General features: G+C 38.7%; 1 long non-coding RNA gene across 1 annotated transcript in view; it reads right to left on the bottom strand.

The window, feature by feature from the left end:
- Window positions 1–342: 342 nt before the first annotated feature.
- The window catches only part of LOC132404901 (uncharacterized), a 96,459-nt gene continuing 69,864 nt past the window's right edge, over window positions 343–26,937 (bottom strand). Inside the window, exons 2-3 of the long non-coding RNA XR_009515701.1 lie at window positions 9,753–9,939; window positions 343–2,941 (exon numbers count right to left, since the gene is read on the bottom strand). This is a non-coding gene — a long non-coding RNA (uncharacterized LOC132404901). The remainder of the gene's footprint in view (window positions 2,942–9,752; window positions 9,940–26,937) is intronic.

The following is a 26,937-nucleotide window of genomic DNA, read 5'->3' as shown; positions in this document are numbered from 1 at the left end:
TACCCTTGGCTTAGCTGGCTTACAAAACTGAAAAGCACACTAAATATGTTTAAATGTTTCTGACAGTTAAAAATATTTGTAAACATTCACAAACTGTAAGAATTTAGAACTTAATTTAAGAATTTAGTGCTTAAAATAATCAAAATTCCTTAGAGAGCTTAACAGCAAACAAGCAGATAAAGGTACTTAATCACTTTAGCCCCATGCAATGCACACTTCTGCTCAAATCATGGTCTCAGCATCAAAATGCCGGGGAATTAACGTTGACTTCCTTGATACCAGGATGCCCATCGTCAAAGCATTTGGAAGAACAGGAGCAAATTATTAATCACAACTTTGAGACTTCCATATTTGCTTTTAAATCCTAAGGTTGTTTACACTTATTTGGGGAATGTAGTCAATTACACAATATAGCCAAGAGGAGGATGCTTAGGTTAAAAATAAAATTTTAATATATGAAAAAGGACAAAAGAGAGATCATTAAGCAGCCAAAATCCAAAGAACATGGTTCAATGTATTTAACACGATTGCATTTGGTGATCAAAAATTGAATGCATAGTTATTTCTTCATATCAAAGGTTTCAAAGGTACACTTAGCATCAGAGAAATGTATACAATATACAGTATATCCTGAAATTGTTCATATTCTCCATAATTCACCCCAAACATTGATCTATTGCTTCTGTTTTTGCTGTCCCCAAACAAGGTAATTCAAAATTGCCAGTCTCCCTTAAGAAAACCCTTTGAAATAAAAGATTTTTTTAAAAGAAATCAGTCATTCCATAAATTTAAGTTGTTTGAAAATACATCAGTGGCATTACATATGTGGTGATAAATTAACAGCAGATTTAGCCTCAGGCAAAGAAAATCCATGTGACTACAATATTAAAGCCAGTTTCTGAAGCATTCTATTTTCTGTGTAATAATTTTGGTAAATAATAAATGTGCACCCTCAGAAATTACACTACCATTTTAAAAATGTTGAAGTAATCTGAAAATCTTGAAATGAAACTGATTGCTAAAGCAAAACTATTTAGCAATAAAACTGTTATATGCCAGGTGGCTTGGAGAATCCTGGTATTGGAACTTGGTGGCAAAGCAGCTAAAGATCAAAAACAAACAAACTCAACCAAGTACCCACTTCTTCATTTTGAAAACAGTTGATCAATATGTATTAAAAAGTTATGAATAAATTGCAGTTAATTTTGTTTTATTAGAGTGTAAAATATTTGCAGGTTTCCATTTTCTAAGGTCTAGAACTTTCTCTCAAAACTGCTTTCACTTCCTTCACTAGGTTCCTTAAAACCAGCCTCTTTGATTGATTAAAGCTCCATCACTGACTTTGTGCCAATATATGATGATCATATTTGTGTTCTAGCTTTGGAATATTTGTTGTATTGAAGATGCTATAAAAATTCAAGTTCACCAAGTGAGTTAGAAGTGACACAATATTGGAACTGTCACATTCAGGTGTCAATTAGATGTGGATTTTTTTTCAAGACAATAGTCTTACTAGTCATGCTAAGACAAAATAAATCTGAGTCTATTAGAGAATAAAATATTCATATTGGACATTATTGATCGTTTAGAAGGCTTGTTTCCAATATGAACTGATTTACAGTCACTTTCTGTGTGTTAGCATGATATATGTCAGAGTTACTTTGCACAGATTTCCTCTTTCTTTCCCTTATCCCTTCATTCTTTCCTGACACAATAAGAATTAAATAATAGCTTACACAAATTAAAGAGTTTTAAAATTACTTTTAATGTTTACCAAAACAGAAGAAAATTGCAGCATTTCAGTTGAAAGTGCACAATAAAATTATGGCAAAAAATTTGTTGTATGAGTTTTAGCAGTAAATGATTCAGCTTCAACATGAGCAGACAAAAGTCCCAGTTACCTTTTTGATGTATGTTGCAGTAAAGTTGTACCCACTCATTATAGACAATGTTTATAGTATGGGGATAACATTAAATTACAACCATAAGTTGGGGCCAAGAAATTGTACAAGGCCATGTGTTTCTAATTAATACTTTTGAAGTACTGGAAATATTTATATGCTCTGGGTTGACTGCATAGAATGATTAAGGTTGGTCTTGTTAAGAGTTTTACATTTATTGATGCTACAAATGATGCCAGAATGTGTTTAAAACGAAAAGGTTATTCTTTATAAAGATTGGTTAACTTCCAAAAATGTCTTTGACTGCAATTTTGTTTATAGGAAATCCTGTATAATACTGTTTAGTGGTTCCATATGGAATTCTCAATAGATTTCTGGGTGGGTCCAAAGAAAGTACACTTACATTCCAAAGATTTGTAGTCATTCAAGATCAAATTCAGTAGGTTTTGGCGACAGTTTAAATACGCAGATGTTTTATACTCTCCCACTGTTTGGCCTCCAGCTGTGTGTCTGGCAAAAAGTCTTTGTAATAATTGGGAAGCCTATTAAATTCTTGAAACATGATATACTGTATTCTTGTATTAAATTCCTATTAATGTGCCTATGAAAGAATAATTGAGCTTGCTTTACGTCTTCAGTCTTTTATTCATTTTGCATGGTCGTCCACTGTGATTTTTCTCACACTCTGGCCTTTATTTTTGTACATGATGTGGATTGCTGTCTATACCAATTATCTGCAGATTTAAAAAGGAGGAATTTATACAATTTTACTTTTGTGTTTGTTTTTAGTGGGAATGTGAAGTATAAGTGGAATAATTAATTGTGAAAAGGTGGCATTCACATGTACATTTGTACTTCAATCACTCTATGACACAGAATATAGAGGTAGTATTTCCCACACCACACTTCTTTAAAGAACCAAGTGGCGAAATACTAATCCACCATGAATCCAGGGTACTAAGTTGTAGAACTCAAGTTTAGCAAGGTATTGTAGCAATGGGAAGTTCATGACTTCAATTAGGGAATTCGGAAAGAGTATCCTGAAGAAGAAAAGGATAATTAGAAAATAAGTCAATTTTCACCCCTTTATTGGTGAAATAAAGCATCTTTATTTCATAGCATCTTTATTGAACAGTGCTTGACATAACTTTTAGGGTGACATGATAGCATAGTAGTTAGCACAACACTTTACAGTATCAGCCACCTGGGATCAATTCCCACTGCTGCCTTTAAGGAGTTTGTACCTTCTTCCCATGAGCACTTGGGTTCCCTCTGAGTGCTCTGATTTCCTCCCACAAGCCAAAGATGTACCAGTTGGTAGGTTAATTAGTCATTGTATATTGTCCCATGTTTAGGCTAGGATTACATCAGGGGATTGTTGGGAAGCATGGCATATACACAACCTCAGAGTTGAGGAATGTCCATTTAGAAAGGAGATGAGGAAAAATTTCTTAAGCCAGTGGGTGATGAATCGGTGGAATTCATTGCCACAGATGGTTGTGCAGGCCAAGTCATTGGGTATATTTAAAGCAACACACTCTTTTCCATAAATGCTGCCTGGCCTGCTGAGTTGGGAAGCATGGCTGGAAGAGCTTATTCTCAAAGTTCAAAATACAAAGTAAATTTATCATTAAGGTCACGACATATAACTCTGAGATTCATCTCTTTCTGGGCATACTCAATAAATCTATAGAATAAAGTAATAACATAATCAATAAAAGACTGTCCAACTTCAACCAGAGTGTAGAAGACAACACACTGTGCAAATATAAAAAGAAATAAATAATAATAATAAATAAGTAAGCAATAAATATTGAGAATGTGAGATGAAGAGTCCTTGAAAGTGAGTCCATTAAATGTGAGAACATTTCAATGATGGGGCAAGTGAAGTTGAATGAAATTATCCTCTTTGCTTCAATAAATAAAGTAAGATCATAATAGTTTGGTAGTTTGTGATTTCATGTTTGCAAAATCCTCAAATAGTCTTTTAAAGCAGTGAATGAAAAAAGGCATATATTTCATCAATAATGCCAAATTTCCAACATAACACTGCTGTAAATCAATAAATACGAGAGAAGAGAAACAATTTAATGGTTTTCAATTGGAAATATCCACAATATAGTTTGGAAGGAAAGCAGCTAATGATCTGGCTTTTCATTTGTTATGAACCTAAGTTCGGACGTCTCTCTTTGTATTTAACTACTTAGAACTAAAGCTATAAGTCTCAAGAGGATGTCGATCAACCCCAGGAAGAGAATGATATTGTCCATGGTGCTGACACAGGCTATGGATATCCTTTTAGCTATTCCAGTCAATCCTCACTGTGCTGCCTATGGTGAAAAACTCTATCCAATTGTCTTTATTCTGTTAATTATCTGTAGAGAGCTACCTCAGCTAACTGTCTATAGATAAAGGGGATGGACCAATATTATTTAAATGCATCCATTTATAAATAGTATCAATGTATTCCAGTTGTATTTATTTGGACCAAACAACCTGCCATGAATTCAGATTTTTCTGCCATTACTTAACCCTAACATCCACTGGAATGACCAGAGAATTAAAAGGATATAAGCATGTCAAATTTCAGACTTTCACTACAGTTTAGAATTGTGTTTTTGGCCAGTGAAACCTCTACCTACTCTAACAAGACTACAGGAATCCAACAAACGAGGTTCCCAAAAGTAGGTGTTCAAATGAACAAACCATTAGGGCCCAGCATGGTGGCCAGAAATGACTAAAGCAGACACGCCTCCCAACTGCTCATCATTAAAGGGATCCAAAAGGCTGAGATTTAACTTAAATATTCTCTAAAAGTATTAGAAGCAACTCTTTGATACAAAGGGACAGAATCTTACATTTTAATGATGAAATCCAGGATGGGTAGTTCGAATAGAGTTACAGGTCTTCACAGCATATACAAAACTCATCAATGACCTATCCTTTAGGGTTAACATATGAGGAGCATTTAATAGCCTGGAGCCTGTACTCGCTGGAGTTTAGAAGAATGAAGGAGGATCTCATTGCAATCTATTGCGTATTGAAAGGTCTGGATAAAGTAGATGTGGAGTGTTTGTTTCCCATAGTGGGGGAGTCTGGGATCAAAGAACACAACCTCAGAGTTGAGGAATGTCCATTTAGAAAGGAGATGAGGAAAAATTTCTTAAGCCAGTGGGTGATGAATCGGTGGAATTCATTGCCACAGATGGTTGTGCAGGCCAAGTCATTGGGTATATTTAAAGCAACACACTCTTTTCCATAAATGCTGCCTGGCCTGCTGAGTTCCTCCAGCATTTTGTGTGTGTTGCTTGGACTTCCAGCATTTTGTCTTGCTTGGGTATATTTAATGTGGAGGTTGATAGGTTGTTGATTAATCAGGGCATCAAAGGATACGGGGAGAAGGCAGGAGAAAGGAGTTGAGGGAGATAATGAATCAGCTATTTTAGATTGGCAAAGCAGACTCAATGAACAGAAGGGCCTAATTCTGCTCCTATGGTTTATGGTCTTTAGTTGCCTCCTCTTAAGATCTTGAGCAATACAGTAGCCAATTTATTTTCTTCTAGCTGGCCTAGAAAAATGCTAAGAGTACTAAAGGCTGTGGCACTCAACAATTCAGTACTTAAACTTGGTGAGCAAACACGAGGAAATCTGCAGATGCTGGAAATTCACACAACACACACAAAATGCTGGTGGAACACAGCAGGCCAGGCAGCATCTATAGGGAGAAACACTGTCGACATTTCGGGCCGAGACCCTTCATCAGGACTCAAACTTAAACTTGGTGCTTGTGCTCCAAATGAGCCGCGCCTCTGGCTAAGCTGTTCCAGTACATCTGCTAAACTTGGATCTGCCAACAAAGTGGAAAGTTGCCCAAGGAAGCTGCTCAGTGGAAAGCTGTCCAGAAGAGCCTACATAAATCCAATTCAGTTATTTTTTGCCCCACCAATCTACTCTCAATCACGGGCAAAGTGATGGCAAGGTGTTGTCATTGGAGTTATCAGGCAGCATTAACTCACCAGTTTAAATTAGCAAATGATCGATGAACCCATTGAAATCGAGGTATACAATATTTTTCATCTGGCTTAAATCAGTTAATTGAAAATGAACTTAATTCTTAACTTTGCGCAAAGTATCTTAGTTTAAATTTCTATAAAAATAAAATAATTTGACATTTTTAAGAATTTCTAATGTCACTTGAGTGTTTTTAATATTCATATGATCAACATACAGTAAATATGTGGTGTAATTGTGTGATAAATGTGCATATACACTGTGGTAAGAGTGAAATAACCAATGAATTTTAATATTGCATAGAATTTTGGACAGTATATGCAACTGAAATAAAATTTCAAATGTATATTATAAATTGGCAATGAGAGTGTGAAGTGAGGATCTTGTGTAAAGAAATCAAAACAAACTTTGTAATGAGCTATGAAGACATGACAATAATGCAATGGGCAACACTTAAGTACCAGCAGTATAGCTGTGGTAGGTAAAAAATTGAATTATAATTTCTGTTAATCGGTTTTTTTGAAGAGATGACCAAGAATTTGACAAAGGAAGACTGGTAGATGATGCCTGCATGGACTTTAGCAAGATTTTAACATCTATCTGCACCTGGACCAGATCTTTCCAAATCCCCCTCATCCATGTACTTGTCCAAACTTCTCTTAAAAGCTACAATTGAACCCACATCTACCACTTCCACTGGTAGCTTGTTCCATACTTGCACCATCCTCTGAATGAAGATGTTCCCACTCAGGTTCCCCTTAAATATTTTACCGTTCACCCTCAATCTATTACCTCTAGTTCTAACCTCACCCAACCTGAGGGTGGGGAATCCCGCATGAATTCACTCCTCGTCATTTGATATACCTTTATAATTTCTCTCCTCATTCTCCAGCACTCAGGGAATACAGTCCTAACCTATTCAACCTTTTCCTATAACTCAGGTCCTCAAGTTCCCACAACATCTCTATAAAATTTCCCTGCACACCTTCAAGTTTATTGATATCTTTCCTGTAGATAGGTGACCAGAACTGCACACAAAACTCCAAATTTGGCCTCAACATCTTATACAACTTCAGCATAACATCCCAGCATTAGTATTTAGCACCCTAATTTATGACGGATAATGTCCCAAAAGCTCCCTTTATGACCCTATCTACCTGTGATGCTACTTTCAAGGAATTATGGATCTGTATTCCCAGGACTGTTTGTTCTGTCAAGCACCTGTTAGCCTTATCTCACAGTATAGATTCTATTCTGGTTTGTTCTCCCAAAGTGCGACACTTCACACTTGTCGACATTAAATTCCATCTGCCACTATACAGCCACTTTACACAGCTAGTCAAGATCATACTGGAAGTTTTGATAGCCTTCTTTGCTGTCCACAGCTCCCCAATCTTGATGTCAGCAGCAGAGGGTGTTAGTGAAGTGTTGTTTATCTGACTGGAGGCTTAAGACCAGGGGTGTGCCCTTTATTGTTTGTCACTTATCTTAATGATTTGGATGAAAATGTAAGTCTAGGATCTAGGAATAATGGTGCATAGTTCCCTGACGGTGGTATCTCATGTAGATAGGATGGTGAAGAAAGCTTTTGGTATGCTGGCCTTTATAAATCAGAGCATTGAGTATAGGAGTTGGAATGTAATGTTAAAATAGTACAAGGCATTGGTAAGGCCGAATTTGGAGTATTGTGTACAGTTCTGGTCACCGAATTATAGGAAGGATGTCAACAAAATAGAGAGAGTACAGAGAAGATTTACTAGAATGTTACCTGGGTTTCAGCACCCAAGTTACAGAGAAAGGTTGAACAAGTTAGGTCTTTATTCTTTGGAGCGTAGAAGGTTGAGGGGGGACTTGATAGAGGTATTTAAAATAATGAGGGATAAAATCGAGTTGACGTGGATAGGCTTTTTCCGTTGAGAGTAGGGGAGATTCAAGTAAGAGGCCATGAGTTGAGAGTTAGGGGGCAGAAGTTTAAGGGTAACACGAGGGGGAATTTCTTTACTCAGAGAGTGGTAGCTGTGTGGAATGAGCTTCCAGTAGAAGTGGTAGAGGCAGGTTCGGTATTGTCATTTAAAGTAAAATTGGATAGATATATGGATAGGAAAGGAATGGAGGGTTATGGGCTGAGTGCGGGACAGTGGGACTAGGTGAGTGTAAGCGTCAGCATGGACTAGAAGGGCCGAGATGACCTGTTTCCGTGCTGTATTTGTTATATGGTTATATGTTATATGGCTATAAGTAGCATAGCTCAGAAATTTTTGGACGACACTAAAATTAAATCAGAATCAGAATCATGTTTATCACTGACATGAAATTTGCTTCATGGCAGCAGTACGGTGCAAAATATTAAGCACCCTATAGGTTACCATAAATAAATACATATGTACATAGTGTAAGAAATAAGATCGTGGGTTGGCCATCAAGCCCTTTGAGCTGGTCTGACTAGTCAATACAAATCATGGTTGTTCTAACTCTGCTCTATCTACCTGCATTTTCCCCATGACCCTTAATTTCTCCAATATGTGAAGCTGCGTCTCAAATATATTTAACGAGGAAGCCTCTAACTGAGTTGAGGTGCCTGTCCTATGCTGCACTGCTCTGTGTTCTATGTTCTAATGCTAAAAAGGGATCTGCTTACAATGTAAAATCCAGAAAATGGCAAGGTTGTGCAGTTGAACTCGGAAAAGAAAAGCGGCATGACAGACTTATAACACCGTAAATCAGCGAGTTGTTTTGTTATGTCTCCCCTCTTGCTGTGAAAGGAGACACCTCTTTCCCCCTTTATTAGGGAGAGACAGAGAGCCTGTGGTATGTCGAATTGTTGGGTGAATGATTAGTTTTTGTTGTATCTCTCATCATGGTCTTTGTTGGGGCCTTGCTATTGCTTACTAGGTGGGTGGAGGGTGCTGATGCTTTTTTGTGGATGTGGGTGGGGGTGGGGGAGGGTTGAGGCTTTGCTGCTGCTTGTGTGTGGAGTGGGGAGTGGAGGGGCTTTGGGTTTCTAGTGTTTTTACTGTCACTCATTCTATGGGGCACTCTTTTTTGTGAAAAAAGTAATTCAGGATATATATTGTATATATTGCTCGGATATTAAATGGAACAATTGAACTATTGGTGTTCTTTCAGCCTCTTTAAAATGCGAGATTGGATGGTGCTGGATTTTCCACCCCTGAATCTGCAGGAAGTCCAGGATTTTTACACGTGTGCTGTGAAACTAGAAGTCTGTGGCTTTCTGATGGAATCAGGGTACTAGGTTTATCAGTCTGCTCCACCACCAGATTTCCCATTCTGTACGATGGTTGGCAATTTGCCAATGAGACCTGTCAATCTCTTCTAATTTTGATGGGGATTTTAAGTTAATATCAAAGTCAAAGAAGAAGACAAGTTACTTTTTCAAAAATTACTTTGCTTTATTTTAATTTTTTTTAATTATTGAGCATAATGAGCAGTTAGTCAACTTTATTTTTAATATTATTAATTATTTAAAATATTTATTTGAAATATCAGAGATATTTATACAATATTAAATGAAGATTTCTGTAGCTGATAAAGGTTTGTGTCCCCACCCCCCCCCCCCCCCAACAACACCTCCCCCAGATCATGCTGCTCCACTGAATGTAAATGACAAATGAGATAAATGATTTGCATCTAACCCAAATTATGCAGGTATGGTGAAGGATACAAACAGCAATTTGGAACAGGGGCTCCAGACCAGCTCTATCTATTCCATGATATCAACAGTCAGCAATCACCTTAAACAAGTTCAAACAATAGCCATTGCGAACTCACTTCCATTTTTGATGAAGGCTCTTCCCCTGAACTACCGACTCTGCAACTTACCCCACGGATACTGGCCATCCCGCTGGGTGTGTCCAGATTTCTCTGTTCTTTTCTTCCATTTACAGTGTCTTCAGGATTTTTATTTCTTGCTCCAACAAAATTAGATTGTGGTTGCCCATGAAGTAATTGTATCAAACCTAACTTGCATGCTGAGTCATTCCATTGCAATGATACGGGAAGTCCTTTTCTACAATAAAAAAGGTAGAAGCAGTCTGAATTTTCCATCAATATTGCATTAATAAGAAGCCAAGATAAACTTTTTAACTTCCAGACTTCTAACTAGATTGGTATTTCAAACAAAATTGCTAAATGCTGCTTACAGAACATATACTACTGGAATACTTCATTCCTTTAAATGACTAACATTGAAACACACGTAATTAAACCCTGCACAATATATTGTCTTTCATGTCAAGTGTGTATCACATACAGCTGACAAATTAATATTTACTTAATGCGCAGATCAACAGAAAATGATTGTGTGACATTTGAAAATTTGTATCAAGAATAAAACCAGGAAAGTATTGCAAAAATGAAGCAAGTTCATCAGCATCTGAAAATAGCAAGTAGATTAATATCTTAAGCAAGTGAGAGCAACAAAAATATCAATTTAGCTGTCTCTTACAGATTTATTAAGTAACTATTTAGACAATGAGAATTACAGGCCAATTTATCAAGCCTCAGGCCACAAAATGTACGTAACAAGTTTAAACAGCAAATGACTTGACAAACTGGAATCAAATAAGTTCTAATCAGATGGATCTCTCATGTGGTATTCTTTAAAATGTCAATTAGTAGAACAGGTCTTTCTTTTCTCTTCCATCTGTTTTTCAGCTTTCTAACAGCGCTGTGTTGCTCTTTCAAGTCATAGAATAGATTGAAATCAATGCTTTTAAGAAAAGGTAATTTTTCCTCCTCAGTAAATTAGGAACTGCTTCACAAACACTTGACCCAGTGAAGTACTTTACAATCTGACTTTCAAATTCTCAGTCTCTATACTTGTCATGACACCTCTGTGGCAGTTGATTAGACATTCCCTCGGTTTTATATTTGGTAGTTTTGTTTCCAGAAAATGAACCGTTAGTTTCCAAACCTATAAAGTATCATGCTTACAAACTGAAAAGTTTGAATATACATGTCAAACAATACCAAAGTTGATAGCTGTAAATGTGTGTATCTATTTACTTTAGAGCAATGACACCCCACCCCCAACACTAACTTTCGATCTGTTGTCTGCTCACTCTGTGTTGTCTATGCATGCACATTGTTCCAACTCTCTCTCACTGCAGTCTGAATACACCAGTTAAATTCATCACCTGCATGTGTGCCTTTATTTAATTGATAACGTGCACAGACTCAACAAGTTAGCAATGAGGACAAACCTGAATGTCAGTAACTCTCATAAACTTCACCAACACTTACAGCAACAATTATGGGACAAAACAGTGACAGTTAAACAGTACAGAGAAGGCCGTCACAGACACTAAGAAAGGCATGAGTAGTAGTGAAAAATGTGCTGAATTTAAACTGAAAATAATGTGCTGATGGCTTCAGTCGGGAAAGTTGATGAATTCAATAATGCTAATGAAGGCTGGGAGTCATATATTGAGAAGGTTGAACTGTATTGTAACGTGAACAATGTGGAGTACAAAAGAAAGCCCCTACACTTCTCAGCTTAATGGGTGCAAGGACAAACAGTTCCTTACGCAATATAGTACCCCCTGAAAAGTCATCAAGCAAGACTTTTGAAGGAATTTTTAAAATTTTACATAATCACTTGACCCCTAAACCACTGGTATTAGCTGAGAGTTTAGATTTTACAAAAGGAACCAGTCAAAAGATGAAACCATTTCTGAATACATTGAAGAACTGTACAAGCTTTTCCAGTACTGTAACTTTAGAGATGGACTTTTTGTCACACATTATGAAGGATAGATCGGAACGCCTGATTGCTTCCAAGATCAGTGTTGAGTGCAGAACACAACTAGGCACCAATCGACTGATAAGCCCTTAGTCTAGTATGGGAAATAAAGAAGTTCCACCACTACTTCTATGGACAAAAATTTACACTAGTGACAGATCACCAGCCCCTTGTGTCCATTTTCAATCCTAGGAAGGGAATCCCAGCCAGTGATGTCTGCTACAGGATTACAACATTGGGCACTATTCCTAGGAGCCCACTCCTATGACATAGAGTTCAGGGGAACCAAACAACACAGTAATGCTGTTGCTTGTCATGTCTTCCACTATTGGCAACTGAAGAAGAAAAGTCTTCATACTGTGACCCAGCGGAAGTGTTCCACACCGTATTGGTGGACCAGTTGCCAGTAATGAATTTGAAAATACAAAGGGAAGCAAGGAATGACCCAACATTGTCAAAAGTCTGTGAAATCCCCTTGCAAGGATGGCCAGCTTATTGTAACTCTATGAAGATGAGATGAAATGTCAAGTCAGATGTCAGTATATCAAACTATACTGATGTGTGGATCTCATGTCGTGGTTCCCTCTAAACCGTGTACCAGAATATTAGAAAATCTATATGAAGGACACCTGGGTACAGTTAAGATGAAGAGCCTCACCTGGAGCTACTTGTGGTGGCCAAGAATAGATAAGCAGATTGAAAAATTGGACAAAAGCTATTCCGGATGCCAGAAAGTTCAAAATGCACCCTCACAGGCACTGTTACACCCCTGGGAGTGGTAACCTTCACTATGGTAACGAGTACATATTGACGTTGTTGGGCCATTCATGGACTCCATGTTCCTGATTGATGCGGATGCTCATTCAAAATGCCTGGAGGTTATGCCAATAAAGACAATTACCTCAGCAAAGACTGTCTCTGTCCTGAGGATTATCTTCACCAGAAATGCCTTACTAGAACAAACTGTGAGTGACAGCAGACCACAATACATGTCAGAAGAATTCCAAAGTTCATGAAGATAAATGGCATCAGCTATTTCAAGACAGCTCCTCACCACCCAGAAACAAATGGATTAGCTGAGTGATTTACCCAAACCTTCAAGAACTCCATGAAAGTGTTGGCCAAGGAGGACATTTCTCTACAATACACGTGGACACCTTCGTTTTTGTGTTTTGGAAATCTGGTCATGTGATGATAAATCAAACACATGTAATGCTGTTCATGAGCAGGAATCTGAGATCTCACATAGACCTCCTGCAACCAGATCTTCGCAGGGAAGTGCAGAATAAACAGTTCACCCCGTTGCCAGGTGAAGCAGAAAGGAGCTTCGAGATTAGACAGGAAATCATGGAACATGATTGCTGAGAAGACAAGTGGACACCCAATGAGATAGCTCCAAGAATGACGAGTCAGCTTACAGAGAGGAGGTGCAGTGGCTAATGGACTGGTGCAGAGCCAACAACCTGTCTCTGAATGTGAACAAAACAAAAGAAATGGTTGTTGACTTCAGGAGGGCACAGAGCAACCACTCCCTGCTGAACATCGACGGCTCCTCAGTAGAGATCGTTAAGAGCACCAAATTTCTTGGTGTTCACCTGGCAGAGAATCTCACCTGGTCCCTCAACACCAGCTCCATAGCAAAGAAAGCCCAGCAGCGTCTCTACTTTCTGGGAAGACTGTGGAAAGTCCATCTCCCACCCTCCCCCATCCTCATCACATTCTACAGGGGTTGTATTGAGAGCATCCTGAGCAGCTGCATCACTGCCTGGTTCGGAAATTGCACTATCTCGGATCTAAAGACCCTGCAGAGGATAGTGAGGTCAGCTGAGAAGATCATCGGGGTCTCTCTTCCCGCCATCACGGACATTGACACTACACACTGCATCCGCAAAGCAAACAGCATTATGAAGGACCCCATGCACCCCTCATACAAACTCTTCTCCCTCCTGCCATCTGGGAAAAGGCACCGAAGCATTAGGGCTCTCATAACCAGACTAAGTAACAGTTTCTTCCCCCAGGCTATCAGAATCCTCAATACCCAGAGCCTGGACTGACACCTTACTGCCCTATTGTCCTGTTTATTATTTATTGTAATGCCTGCACTCTTCTGTGCACTTTTTGCAGTCCTGTGTAGGTCTGTAGTCTAGTGCAGTTGATTTTTTTTCTCTGTGTTGTTTTTTACGTAGTTCAGTCTAGTTTTTGTACTGTGTCATGTAACACCATGGTCCTGAAAAAAGTTGTCACATTTTTATGATGTACTGTACATAGCAGTTATGGTCAAAATGACAATAAAAGAACTTGACTTGTACACAGTGGATGTTGGAGATCAGACCAGGAGACATCATGTGAACCAGATATTGGATGCTCAATTGAAGAATGCACCTGAGATGATTGCATCCAATAAGATGGACACATTACAGTCACCAGACTTACCTCTCAATGATGATCATGTCACTGACAGCAACATGAGACAAGAGACTGAGAATATTGTCTTAGACAAGACACCTACCAAACCTGATGCCACTCCACAGGTCCAGAGGTGCGATGAGAACTTTACCATTGAGAGGACAATGGCCAAACGATGCCACTCCACAGGTCCAGAGGTGTAATGAGAACTTTACCATTGAGAAGACAATGACCAAACGATGCCGCTTCACAGGACCAGAGGTGCAATGAGAACTTTATCATTGAGAAGACAATGGCCAAACAATGCCACTCCACAGGACCAGAGGCACAATCCTGAAATAAACTGAGTCCCACCCAAAAGATTGAATCTTCAGAACTGTGAAACTAGTTATGGACTGTTATTATGAAAGCATGTTTATTTGGAATGTGGTTTTATGAAACAGAAATTGAATGTTTTTTACATGTACAGTATTATGTTGCATTAATCTAAAGGGGAGGAAGTGTAATGTATGGATCTATTTCTTTTAGTGCAATGACCACCCCACCCCCAGCACTACATATTGACCTGCTGTCTATGCTTGCATATTGCTCCAGCTCTCCCTCACTACAATGCAAATACACCATTTACATCCATCTCCCATGTACGTGCCTTTATTTAATTGATACGTAGTTGAATTCAGACACAACAATAGCCTCACTTGGCAATAGCTCCCCTCAGCCAAACTTATGGCCAGTCCATAACATATGCTGGGATGGACATTTGATTACTGCGGGGAGTGTGAGGAAGAGACACCCACAATGATATTTATGGGACACAGGGACTCGTAAAAAAAAGTTTGTACTTTAGTCTGGTGGCCTGAGAAACAATAAGGTGGATATACAAAATGTTTCAGGAACGCAGCAGGTCAGGCAGTATTTATGGAAATGAATAAATTTCCTGGGCCCTGATGAGATCTATCCCAAGACATTGGTGGAAACAAAGGAGGAGCTTCCAAGGGCACTGACAGAGTATCTTCATTATCCATCAGTGAGGAGCCAGGACATTATGGAACAACAACCAACATTGTTCTTTATAAAGAAGGGCAACAGAGGCAAACCAGGGCATTTTAGGCTATTATAGACAAGTGTCAGATCTGCAAGCTATGTTCTTGGAGTTGCACAGTATAATATGAAAGTGGCCTCATAAGCAAGCCTGCAGATGACACAGAAGTTATGTGTAGAGAGTGCAGCCAGATGTCTCAGTACCAATGACATAAGAAGGAAAAGCAAAAAGCACCTGAAAAGAGAATTTAGAGAGCTAGGTAGAAAGCTGAGAAGCAGGACCTCCAGGGTATTAATTTTTGGATTGCTGCCTGTGAGGGTAGAAACAGGATGATTTGGCAAATTAATGCATGGCTAAGTGGCTGGTGCAGGGGGCAGGGTTTCAGGTCCTTGGATCATTGGGATCTCTTCTGGGGGAGGTGTGACCTGTACAAATGTGACGGATTGCACCTGAACCCAAGGGGGACCAATATTCTCATGGACAGGTTTGTTAGAGCTGGTGGAGAGAGTTTAAACTAAATTGGCGGGGTTGAGGTGGTGAGAACCAGAGTGAAGGGACTCAGGATAGGACAGATGATTAAAAAACAAAGATAGCATGCAGTCAGACTGTCAGGAAAGACAGGCAGACGACAGGACAAAATTGCAGACAGCAAGGTGAGTATCAGTGCATTAGGGATGCAGAATCAAAAAGGTGGAAATACAGTACTCAAAGTGTTACGTCCCAGTCCAGTATAAGAAATAAGGTGGATGACCTTGCTACACTATTACAGATTTTCAGGTATGATGTTGTGGCCATCACTGAATCACGGCAGAAGGATGGTGCAATTGGGAGCTGAATCTCCAAGGTTACACATTGTATCAGAGGGACAGGAAGGTAGGCAGAAGGTGTGATGTGGTTCTGCTGGTAAAGAATGGCATCAAGTCATTAGAAAGATGTGACATAGATTCAGAAGATGTTGAATCATTGTGGATAGAGTTAAGAAACTGCAATGGTAGAAGGACCCTGATGGCAATTATTTACAAGCCTCCCAACAGTGGCTAGGATGTGGACTACAGATTACAACAGGAAATTTGGTGAGAAGCCAAGTGGTTAAGGCGTTCGCCTAGTTATCTGAAGGTCGTTAGTTCGAGCCTTGGCTGAGGCGTGCGTGTGTGTCCTTGAGCGAGGCACTTAACCACACATTGCCAAGCTGTATGGTTCCTAATGCCCTTCCCTTGGACATCATTGGTGGCGTGGAGAGGGAAGACTTGCCAGTCTTCCATAAAAAAAAACCTTGCCCAGGCTTGCGCCCTGGAAACTTTCCAAGGTGCAAATCCATGGTCTATCGAGACTAACGGAGGCCTACACACACTACACAACAGGAAAGAAAAGGCATGTCAAAAGGACAATGTTATGATAACATGCAGGGCAATGGGGAAAATCAAATTCATAATTGATCTCAAGAGTGTGAGTTTGCTGAATGCCTATGAGATGGATTTTTAAATCAGGTTGTCATTGAGCCTACTATACTCAGCTATACTGATCAGCTATACTGGATTGGATATTATGTACTGACCTAGAGGTGATTAGGGAGCTTCAGGTAAAATAATCTTTAGGGGGCAGTCATCTCAATATGATTGAGTTCAACTTGAAATTTGATAGGGAGAAAGTAAAGTCTGATGTAGCACTATTTCAGTGGAGTAAAGGAAATTACAGTGGTATGAGAGAGGAGTTGGCCGCAGTAACTTGGAAGGAGATGCTGGCAGGGATGACAACAGAGCAGAAATGGTGTGAGTTTCTGGGGAAAATGAGGAAGGTGCGGGATAGATATATTCCAAAAACAACAAGATACACAAATGGTAAAACAGTACAACAGTGGCTGACAAGAAAAGACAAAGCTCTGTAAAAGCAAAAGAGAGGGCATACAACAAAGAAAAAAATAGTGGGAAGACAGAAGATTGGGAAGCTTTTAAAAACCTACAGAGAGCAGAATCAGAATCATTAGGAGAGAAAAGATGAAATATGAAAGCCAGCTAACAAACACTATCAAAGTGGATAGTGAAAGCTTTTTCAAGTATGTAAAAAATAAAAGAGAGATGAGTGTGGATATAGGACCACTAGATAATGAGGCTAAAGAAATAATAATGGGGGACAGATTATGGAGAATAAAGGAGATGGCAGATTAACTAAATGAGCATTTTGCATCAGTCTTCACTGTTGAAGACACCAGCAGTGTGCCTGAGTTGAAGAGTGTGAGGGAAGAGAAGTGAGTGCAATTACTATTACAAGGGAGATGTGCTCAAAAAGTTGAAAGACCCAACGGTGCATAAGTCACCCAGGCCAAATGAACTGCACCCTAGTATTCTGAAAGAGGTAGTGATAGAGATTGTAGAGTCATTAGTAATGATCTTTCAAGAATCATTGGACCCTAGGCTGGAGCCAGAGGACTGGAAAATTGCAAATATCACTCCACTACACTCTTTAAGAAAGGAGGGAGACAACAGAAAAGAAATTATAGACAAGTTAGCCTGACCTCAGTGATTGGGAAGATGTTGGAGTCAATTGTTAAGGATGAGGCTATGGAGTACTTGGTGACACAGGGCAAGATAGGAAAAAGTCAGCATGGATTCCTTAAGGGGAAATCTTGCCTGACGAACTTGTTGGAATTCTTTGAGGAGATTACAAGTAAGATAGATAAAAGGGATGCAGTGGATGTTGTATATTTAGACTTTCAAAAGGCTTTTGACAAGGTGCCACACATGAGGCTTCTTACCAAGTTAAGAGCCCATCCTCCTATACAAAAGTTAAACTGGCATGGTTAGAGCAGTAACTGACTGGTAAGATGCAGCCCTTCATCTTCCCTACAGCAGCCACACTGTAGCTTAAAGCAAAATGACTTCAGAATTTGAAACTAAAGCACAGTGACCAGTCCTTTATTCCAGACCTGGCACTTAATAAGATCATTCAACCTTAGCACTACCTCCTGCATTGGAATTGGTGTATTATTATGTGCCGAGATACGATGAAAAGCTTGTCTTGGATTTGGTTCGTACAGATCAAATTGTTAAACAGCATATTGAAATAAAACAATGTAACAAAAATAAAAATGCAGAATAAACAGTAATAGCTACAGAGAAAGCTGTAGTTCAAGTAAACAAGATCATAACAAGATAGATTGTGAAGTCAAGACTCCATCTTAGTGTACTAGGAAACCAGGTAACAGTCTTATAGCAGCAGGGTAGAGCTGATGATAGGTGCTTCCAGGCTTTTGTAACATCTACCCAATGGCAGAGGGGTGAAGAGAAAATGTCTGGGTCTTTCACTGAGGCAGTGAGAAATATAGACATACTGCAGTCCATCGAGGGGAGGCTGGTATGTGCTGAGCTGTACCCACAATTCCCTGCAGTTTTTTGCAGTCACACGCTGAGCAGGTGACCGTACATCAATCCTATAACCTTATAGTCTTTTATGTCTAAAAATCTATTGACCTCTGACTTCAGTGAAGTTTAGATAGGTATGTGGATGAAGGTCAACAGGACCAGGCAGCTTAAGTGGTTTGGCACGGACTAGATTGGCCAAAGGCCTGTTTCTGTGCTGGAGTTTTCTATGACTATGACTCCAATATACTGAGCAAATTTCCACAGCTCTCTCTCTCTTGGGCGGAGAATTCCAAAGACCTGCCAGCCCCTGGCTGAGGCATTACTTTGGATCTCGGAGTGTACACAAGGCACACCCAGTCAAATCCCATGAGAAGTTTGAATACACAAATGATTCTTCAGCATGATGACATGTGCCATTCACATATTTTTGTATATATAAACTGTAGTGGATTATTTTAACAAACAAGAATACATAATCAACAACATACAAGATTACTCAAATATTACTTAAATATTAAACACACAACACTCCTCCCTCCTTAGCTATAAACTTCAACTCAATAGAGAATGCATCTCAACTACATACACAGTGTACTTTATAATACACAAGAGAAAACATACAGATGCTGGGAATCAAAGTTACGAACACAAAATGCTGGAGGAACTCAGCAGGCCAGGCAGCGTCTATGGAAAAGAATAGACAGTCAATGTTTCGGGCCGAGACCCTTTATCAGGACTGGAGAAAGAAATGAGAAGCCTGAGTAAGGAGGAGATGAAGAAGTACAAGATGGTAGGGAGAGGGGGGCGGGTGAAGTAAAGAGCTGTAAATTCACTTGGTGAAAGGGATAAAGTAATCTAATAGGAAAGGACAGAAAGCCGTGGAAGAAAGGGAAGGGGAAGGAAGACCTGAGGGAGATGATGGACAGTTAAGGAGATAAGGTGAGAGAGGGAAAAGGGAATGGTGAGAGGAGCAATTAGCAGAACTTTGAGAAATCGATTTTCATGCCATCCGGTTGGAAGCTACTCAGACAGAATACATAAGGTGTCATTCCTCCAACTTGAGTGTGGCCTCATTGTGGCAGTAAAGGTGGCTATAGACTGAGATGTCAGAATGAGAATGTGAAGTAGAATGGTAAATTACCCTCAAATTTACCTGGTCCATTTCCAACAACTCCCTCCCTTTTCTCAATCTCTCTCTGGAAACAGTCTACCTACTGATACCTTTTATAAACCCACTGATACTCACAGCTACCTGGACTGTACCTCTTCACACTCCATCACTTGTGAAAATGCCATCCTCTTCTCTCAGTTACTCCATTTTTACCGCATCTGCTCTCAGGATGAGGCTTTTCATTCCAGAACTGATGAGATGTATGAGATGCCCCCCTTCTTCAAAGAAAGGGGCTTTCCCTCCTCCACCATCAAAGCTGCCCTCACCCACATCTCTTCCAATTCACATATGTCTGTCCTAACCCATCCATCCACCACTCCAGCAAGGATAGGGTTCCTTTTGTCCTCACCTACTACCCCACCAGCCTCCTCATCCAGCACATAATTCTCCATAACTTCCACATCTCTAACGAGATTCCAACACCAAGCACATCTTTCCCTCCCCCACACTTTCCACTTTCCACAGGGATCACTCTCCTATGTGAGTAGCTTGTCCATTCGTCCCTCCCCACTGATCTCCCTCCCAGTACTTATCCTTGCAAGTGCTACACCTGCCCTAACACCTCCTCCCTCAATACCATTCAGGGTCCTAAACAGTCCTTCCAGATGAGGCGACACTTCACATGTGAGTCTGTCAGAGTCATAAACTGTGTCCGCTGCTCTTAACGTGGCTTCCTGTATACCAGTGAGATTGGGAGACCACTTCGCTAAGCACCTATGCTCTGTCTGCCAGAAAAAGCGTGATTGCCTGATGGTCACCCATTTTAATTCCACTTCCTACTCCCCTTCTGACATGTCAGCCTATGGCCTCCTCTAATGCCACGATGAGGACACACTCAAGTTGGAGGAACAAAACCTTATATAATCTGAGTAGCTTCCAACTTGATGGCATGAACATCAATTTCTCAAAACTCTGGTGATTGCTCACCCCCACCATCTCCCATTCCCTTTTCCCTCTCTCACCTTATCTCCTTAACTGTCCATCACCTCCCTCTGGTTTTCCTCCCTCTTCCCTTTCTCTCATGGCCTTTTGTCCTTTCCTATTAGATTCCCCCTTCTCCAGCCCTTGTTGATTGGTGAAAGTTGATTGGTGAAAGAGATAATCAACTTCCCAGCTCTTTACTTCACCCCTCTCCGTCTCCCAGTTTCACCCATCAGTTACACCGTTGTAATTCTTTCTCCCCGCCCCCACCTTTTCACTCAGACTTTTCATTTGTTTCTCCTGTCCTGATGAAGGATCTCGGCCCAAAACATTGACTGTTTACTCTTTTCCATAGATGCTGTCTGGCCTGTTGAGTTCCTCCACCATTTTGTGCTTATAATTTTGATTTCCAGCATCTGCATATTTTCTCTTGTGTATTATAAAGTACTCTGTGTATATAGCTGAGATGTATTCTCTATTGAGTTGGAGTTTATAGCTAAGCAGGGAGGAGTGTTGTGTATTTAATATTTCAGTAATATTTGAGTAATCTTGTATATATGTTGTTGATTAAGCATTCTTGTTTGTTTAAATAATTTACTACAGTTTATATATAAAAATATGTGAATGTCTTATGTCATCACGCTACCATAAGATATGGGGGTGCCTCGTTTAAAGTAAACATGAAGTTAGACTCACATTTGTGACTCCAATGTCTTCCTTGGAATTAGTTTAATGTTTTGAAGTTACAAACCATGGCAGCACCATTCTCTGTAAACTCTAGAGACTGCTGTATGTGAAAACTTCAGAAGATCAGCAGTTTCTGAGATACCCAGATCATCCTGTCTGGCACCAACAATCATTCCACAGTTAAAGCCACTTAGATCACATTTCTTCCTCATTCTGATGTTTGGTCTGAACAAAATCTTAACCTCCTGATCATGTCTGCATGCCTTACTATACATTGAGTTGCTGCCATATGATTAACTGTTTAGATATTTGCATTAATGAGCATGTGTACAGGTGTACCTAATAAAGTGGCCACTTAGTGTCCACTTCTTTTGATCTTAGATAAATAAGAGGTAATCTCACTGAAACATACAACATTCTTCAACCACCTACCTTCCCCTTACCTGTTTTCACTTACTCTGTTATGTGTGTTTGGAATGACTGTATCTAATCAGTAAGTTGTTTTTGATTGCTTATCCTATATTATTATGTCCAGATGGTTATAATAGATTGTCAGCTGTAATAATAGATCAGTCGTATTATAATTTGTGAGACTGACTCTAAAACTGGACCAGTTTATACTTATAGTAGGGTATAGTGTCTTTTATGAGTTTGTATTTTAAAGCAAGATTCTGATTAATGCTATTTCCACTTGATTTTGCCTGTGTAAATAATCAGATTGAGTTAAACTGCTACAGGATCCTGCAAGTGTAGGATTGTTTCTGGTTTCTTTTGGCATTTTCTGCATTTATTGTCTTGAATTTGTTGGTTTCTTGATGTATTTTTGATTATTTTTTGTGTTAACCACCTGGTCCTGTTTTGTGTCAAGGAACCGCTCTGTTTCTGGGAAGAGGGCTCCAATTCTGAGCCAGGCGTTCGATGCTTCCTTGTCAACATCTAGTGCGCACAGCTTGTTGGGACGTCTTCCATGGAGAATCATGCTCTTCTGTTGGTTAACTTTTTTCTTCCGTAGTGATAATTTCTTCATTTTTCTGAAGTTTAGTGGTGTGTACTTCTTCTTGCGTGGAGTGCTGAATTCTGTTTTCATTGATGAAAATATATCCTTAGAAGTTTTATCTGACTGTTATGCAAATTTTTCTGTCTGTTTTCCTCTTCCTCCTTTGGTCCTAGGTGGTATTAAGCTAAGTGCACTCATGTGCACATAATACTTCCTAAAATTTGTCATTTCATTTCTTAGTTTTCTTTGTAACTGTTCCAGATCAGTTTTGGACCAAGATATTATGCCAAAAAAAATGTTAAATATGGGTATAATGAAAGTTTTCATTGCTTTTGTAATGTTTTTACCATTGGGCTCTGATTGGCAGATTTTCTTAAGCCTTGAAGTAAATTCTGTCAAATGTTTTCCCTTTATCGCACAATGATCTATCTTCTTTGCTTGTTGATGCTTTCCCAGATGCTTATGTTTCATTTTCATCTATCAGTTGTGTTGTATCCTGCTGCTATTTTATAGTCCACTAGCTCTATTGCACCTTTCTTTATGTTTAATTTTCTGCACATTATCAAGTCCAAAGTTCATACTTGTAAATTTAGAAAATAGTTCTATGATATGAATTAATTGCTTTAACTTTACTGAAGACTATACTTGCAATGCAGTACAGAACAGTAAATGTTGGGTTGGATCTAAGATGACGTTCTAAATGCAATAGAGCCAGGATGTCCGAAGCAAGAGTGCAGGCTCTTTTCTAGTCTAACATACATGCACATAATGACTTCTCAATATTCTTTAAGTACACAATAGTTACATTTTCATTTTTAAAAGTGCAGAAACTACCAAGGAAACTCACAGAAAACAGTGATTTTATGGGGCTACAAACACCTCTGGAGACTTAACAACTAATAAGAAGTGAAGAGGATGTATTCCAATCAGTGATTAAAAAGGGCTGACACTTTGTGTGGTGCACTGCATGAGGCTCTGGGAAATGCTGAGTGAGTCATGGAATAAATAATTTACAAATTACTGCCTCCCAACACTGTGGAAGTGTCATAGGCGTAGGAATTTCAGGGAGTCGTGGAAACAGCACACCATTGCCATCTCAAGGTCAAGTAAGAACAGGTGCAACAAAGTCAGCTCCAGGGAAACATAAATCCTGTAAGTGAATCAACGATGGTAACATATGATACCCTCATTGCTTGCTTGATTTTATCTAGAGTATTTGTCCCGTCTTCATACTTACTGTGCTGTAAGATAAATGAGAACACCCAAACATTACAGTCTTGAAACAATGATAATTATTTGAGATAATCAGAGTCATATTCATCACTGCGCGTGTTTCATCCACAGGATGTGTATGCCAAATATTTTTTGCTTATTTATAGACCAGATATGCCCATGACAAGAACACTGCCACAAGAGAGCAGCACCTATCATCAAGAACCCCCACCAGCCAGGCCATGATCTCTTCTCACTGCTGCCATCAGGAAGGAGGTACAGGATCCTTGGGTTCCACACCACCAGGTTCAGGAACAGTTATTACTCTTCAATCAACAGGCTCCTGAACAGAGTGGATATCTTCACTCACATCAGCATAGAACTGATTCCACAACCTATGGACTCACTTTGAAGGACTCTACCATTCGTATTCTGAGTAGTATTTTTTTGTTGGTATTTTTCTTATTATTATTATTATTATTTGGATTTTTTGTATTTTTGGTTTGTTTTATTTTGCAATTTCATTGCTGTGAGCCTTTATATATAGTTTTCCATTGATTCCATTGTATTTCTTTGTTCATTCTGTGAGTTCTTGCAAGAAAACAAATGTTGACATAAATGTCCTTTTGTAATCAATTATCTTTGAACTTTGAGAGTTCTTTCTCTTCATTATCAGTCGAAATCAATTTAATCCTCAGCAAACCTGCAATTCAAACTGTGTTCATACATATTCACTGTGCAACTAAGAGACATTGCATTCTGAGAAACATCTTGTGAGGTAACGCTGAGCTATTCATGGATTTTAACTTGCAAGAGATGACACCAACATTTGCTTATGCAGTATATAAATATCTATATACAACTGGAATATCTTACCGCCTGCAAAGATACTCCACAGATGTCTCCTAATTTTGAGAATAGTTGGCAATGTCACTCTGAGAATTAAGAATGATAATGGATTAATTGATCCATTTGGATATTGACATTGACATTGAGGGATATTGACATTAGTGTATCCGGGAGGGATTAGTTTAATTAGACATTTAATTGCCAATTTAATTAGTCTGACACAACATTGTGGGCCGAATGACCGGTTCTATGCTCTACATTCTACATTAAGCTGTAGCAGCAGGGTAACAGGCTGTCCTCAGCAGAAGATCAAGCTCCTTTCAGGAGCAGATGACTGGAGAGTTTTCAACCCAATGTCTCGATACTCCCTGAGTTGGTAGTATAATGGATTGAATTTGATGGCCAAAAAATAAAGTTTTCTATTTGCAACACTGTCATCTTTCATGGTGATAAGTTTACTTTTGAAAGAAGATTTAACTGTACCAAATAAAACAATTATAGCTATTTGGGGATCAAATCATAATTGGTATTAAGGGAATGTAATCAGTAACTCATTACACAATCCATGTCACAGGAACATTAAATCAGCAATCCAATACACTCCTAGACAATCTTCTGTGATCTACTTTCGATAAACCTGAAGTCATCCTAAGCCATGTTGTTTGTGCACTAATGCATACCATCTCCTCGGTGTCATTTTTTTAAATTTACTGTGAAGTGATTATGTTGTCAGGTTAAAGATGCAATATATGTAATTTTTTTGTTCAAAGCAGAACTTATTTTAATCATTGTCCAAATATGCAATAAACTGTCATGTGATCTTAAACAGCTACCATCTGCTTTAATAAGCATTGTGACCTTTGAACTTTGGGTTTGATTTGGCTGTTATGAGTTCTACTGCACAGGATCGAAATAAGTTACAGAACCCCCACCACCCAAGACATGTCCTCTCTGTCACCTTCAGGAGGGAGGTACAGGAGCACGAAGGCACACACTCAACATTTCAGGAACAGCTTTTTCGCTTCTGCCATCCGATCTCTGAATGGACATTGAACCCATGAACACCACCTCAATACTTCATTCAAGTTTTATTTTTGCACTGCTTATTTTAAATATTTAATAAACATATATAATTACTGTAATTCAGTTTTTTTCTCTATAGTTATCAGGTATTGCATTGTACTGCTGCTACAAAGTTAACAAATTTCATGACACGTGCTGGTGTTATTAAACCTGATTCTGAACAGATACTGAACATTAAAATCATTCTCACGTCTCACATAACAAAATGCTGCAATTTTTGCAAGCTGTTAATCAGTAAATGTTGTAACAATGCAGGCTCTAAAATGAATTGTTATTGTTTGCATAGTTAAATAATGAGGTTGTTCCAGGAGCCACTTATATTGCGCACCACTATTTTTGTCGCAGCGAGACCCACACTACCATTCAAGGATAGATCAGTTCCATGACCTTAGAAGAAGAAATCAAAATACCGGTAATTCTAAAATATCTTTTTTTTTCTTTTTTTTTTACTTTTTTTTTCTTTAAAAAAACACTAAACTAAACTAACATGGGCAATAATAATAGTTTACAAGTATATGATAGTGTCAAAGAACTCCGGAACTCCATACCTGAACATGAATAAACAGAAAGAAGGTCTGGAAAAGGCCAAATTAATTCATATGAAAATGTCGAATGAATGGTCTCCAAGTTTCTTCAAATTTAATTGATGAGTCAAAAATAGTGCTTCTAATTTTTTCCAGGCTCAGATAAGAAATAGTTTGAGAAAACCACTGGAACGTGGTAGGAGGATTTACTTCTTTCCAGTTTTGTAATATAGACCTTCTGGCCATTAATGTTACAAAAGCAATCATTCGTCTGATTGAAGGGGAAAACTGATTACCATCCTCATTTGGTATGCCAAAAATTGCAGTAATAAAATGAGGTTGTAGATCGATATTCGAAATTGAGGAAATGGTAGTAAATATGTCCTTCCAATAGTTATGTAAAGTGGGACATGACCAAAACATGTGGGTCAATGAAGCCACTTCTGAATGACATCTGTCACATTGAGGGTTAATATGAGAATAGAATCGAGCAAGTTTATCTTTAGACATATGAGCTCTATGTACAATTTTAAATTGTATTAAAGCGTGTTTAGCACATATAGAAGAGGAATTGACCATTTGTAAAATTTTTTCCCATTTATCTGTTGATATGTTATATCGAAGTTCTTTTTCCCATTCTTGTTTAATTCTAACTGATATTTCTGGTTGTATCTTCATAATCATATTATAAATAAAAGCTACTAATCCCTTCTGACAAGGGCTTAAGGTAAAAATCAAATCTGCAAAATCCACTAAAGTTGAATTAGGAAAAGATGGTAAAACTTTATGTAAGAAATTTCTAATTTGTAAATATCTGAAAAAATTAGATTTAGGTAATTTAAATTTGTTGGAAAGTTGGTCAAAGGACATCAAAGTATCTTCAAAGAAAAGATCACGAAAACATTTTATACCTTTCCTTTTCCATATGTTAAAAGCTTGATCTGTCCAGGAAGGTTTGAAAAAAAAAATTAAGTAAGATAGGGCTATCAAGAACAAAGTTTTTCAGAGTAAAA

This window comes from Hypanus sabinus, chromosome 14 (genome assembly GCF_030144855.1).
Source record: "Hypanus sabinus isolate sHypSab1 chromosome 14, sHypSab1.hap1, whole genome shotgun sequence".
Taxonomy (NCBI): domain Eukaryota; kingdom Metazoa; phylum Chordata; class Chondrichthyes; order Myliobatiformes; family Dasyatidae; genus Hypanus; species Hypanus sabinus.
Note: the sequence above shows the minus strand (reverse complement) of the source record. Positions and strands in the feature narration are given on the sequence as shown.